This window comes from Myotis lucifugus, unplaced genomic scaffold (assembly GCF_000147115.1).
Source record: "Myotis lucifugus unplaced genomic scaffold, Myoluc2.0 scaffold_107, whole genome shotgun sequence".
In the NCBI taxonomy this organism is placed as follows: Eukaryota; Metazoa; Chordata; class Mammalia; order Chiroptera; family Vespertilionidae; genus Myotis; species Myotis lucifugus.
In genome coordinates this window covers 4,019,971-4,022,341 of record NW_005871155.1, presented here as the reverse complement: position 1 = coordinate 4,022,341, position 2,371 = coordinate 4,019,971, and the positions used below count along the sequence as shown (strand labels likewise).

General features: G+C 38.0%; 1 non-coding gene across 1 annotated transcript; it reads right to left on the bottom strand.

Annotated features, from left to right (window-relative positions):
- Positions 1-1,924: 1,924 nt before the first annotated feature.
- Positions 1,925-2,031, bottom strand: LOC111826873. Its single transcript, XR_002830310.1, has one exon. It is a non-coding gene; the product is annotated as a U6 spliceosomal RNA (small nuclear RNA).
- Between the last annotated feature and the right edge of the window lie 340 nt (positions 2,032-2,371).

Genomic DNA, 2,371 nt, shown 5'->3' with positions numbered 1-2,371 from the left:
CTGCTGAGGAGGCGGGAGAGGCTCCCACCACCACCGCTGTGCTGGCAGTCATCAGCCTGGCTTGTGGCTGAGCAAAGCTCCCCCTGTGGGAGCGCACTGACCACCAAGGGACAGCTCCTGCATTGAGCATCTGCCCCCTGGTGGTCAGTGTGTGTCATATTGACCAGTCATTCCCAGTCATTCTGCTGTTAGGGTCAATTTGCATATTACCCTTTTATTATATAGAATTCTTTTGTTTATATTGTATATGATTATCATAATAATTATTGTTTTTTAAATTTTTTTTATTGATTTTAGAGAGGAAGGAAGAGGGAAGGAGAGCTAGAAACATCAATGATGAGAGAGAATCATCGATCAGCTGCCTCCTGCATAACCCCTGCTAGGGACTGAGCCTGCAACCCGGGCATATGCCCTGACCAGAATCGAACCGATGACCTCTTGGTTTCAGGGTTGACGCTCAACCACTGTGCCATGCCAGCTGGGCTGTATGTGATTATTTTAATGTCACTTAGGTCTTAACAGCAAAGTAAATTCTTCTAGAAATAGAATGGCTATTTTTTATTCATTTACATTTAAAATGATCTGTGATAGAGGTAACATGGAAAAAGAAAATTACTTAAGATATCTTGTAGCAATATTCTATTAGATTAATCAGGAGGAGGGGGTGAGGCTGAAGACCAACATAGCTTGGAGAAAAATTGTAGCATTTGGTTTATTTTATTTTAACATGCTTTGATAAAGAAGTCGGTGTTCTTTCTTTCCTTTTTTCCTCCCATTTTTTTGTCTTATGTTTGTTCAAAGTAATGGAATAAAAATGGTATTTTTCAGGCTTATTAGAAAGCAGAAGTTCCATTCACATCTGTGGCAGCATAAAGAGCAGAGGGACTGGGGAATGAGCATATCTGGTGTCACAATACACTTAAACATTAGCTACCAGCTCTTTTTCTAAGGGTGTGCTGCTGAGTATAACCTCGGTGAATACCTGACTCTGGGGAGACGTCCCGCACATCACTTTAAGAAATAATGGGCCCAGGATCTTAAAGGCCACTCTGTTTTTTATAAATGGCATTTTCCTCTTATATTAACAATCATTCTTGATAGGAGCTTTGAAAATACCAAAAGTTGTACACAAGCTGCATCTTCTCATTAATGTGGTGTGGGTGGCATTATTCACTAATTATTATCCATTATTATTGCTATTGGTTCTAAGACTGAGTAGAGTGTCGCTATCCCTTTAAAAGCAATGTATTGCCTCAGTATTTTCAGTTACTGGAAAGAGTAAGGATTATCTATTACAATGCTAAATTTTTTCTTTAGCTATCTGTTGGGAATTGACATTTGGCATGCTGGAGTACTTTACCTCTTATCACAAGTAACATGAGAGGTTTTTGTTGCTTTGCACACATTTGGAGAGGATAGGCTATTTGGACAATTTAAGTAGCCAACTCAGTTTTGTATTGAATTACCTGCTTTAAGCAAGGTGATCCCTCTGAAACACATTCTGTTAAATAAGAGAGATGGCAATAATGAAAACATTCATTCTTGCTTCCAATCTAAGTACCCTGCTGGGATAAGAGTTTTGTAACAACATAGTCTGACAGTTGGTTAGTTTATAAGCTTTTCAGCACCAAAGTGATTGTAAATAAAGTGAATTGGACTTGTTTTGAGATAACACTTATCACTAGCTGCGCATATCTATTAACTTCTATGTTAAACTACATATACATGCATATGTATATCATACTATGCATGTTCATGAGTGTTAAATGCTTTTGGTAGAGCTGTTTAAAAGGCCTTTATTCATTCTGTGAAGTAAGCAATTTTTAGCAAGGCATGCCTGAAAGTAAATCTCATTCCTGTACATATATAAAATAGCTATAGTATTAATGATCTTTTTATTTATTTATTTATTTTATTATTTTTTTAAAATATGGAACGCTTCACGAATTCGCGTGTCATCCTTGCGCAGGGGCCATGCTAATCTTCTCTGTATAGTTCCAATTTTAGTATATGTGCGGCCGAAGCGAGAACATATTGATGATCTTTGATCAAATTGTGAGGGGACAGTGTAGCAAAATAAATACTACCTGGAAATCTAAAGATCTGAATTTGAACCAAGGTTCTGCCACTCTCAAGTTCTATGACTGTGAGAAGTAGCATCTTCTTAAAAATCCTTCACCATTCTCCTGTTTGGTAAGTAGATTAACAGTTCTCCCTCTTGAGGCACTGCAACTCTTATACTCACTTCTGTTTGCTTCTATTAGCGCAGTAATCACAGTGTGTTTGCAGTTTTGTGCTTCTCCCCACCACCCTACTCTTTTACTGGGCTGTGAGCTCTTAGAAACCAATGACCATGTCATATGTTTAATCC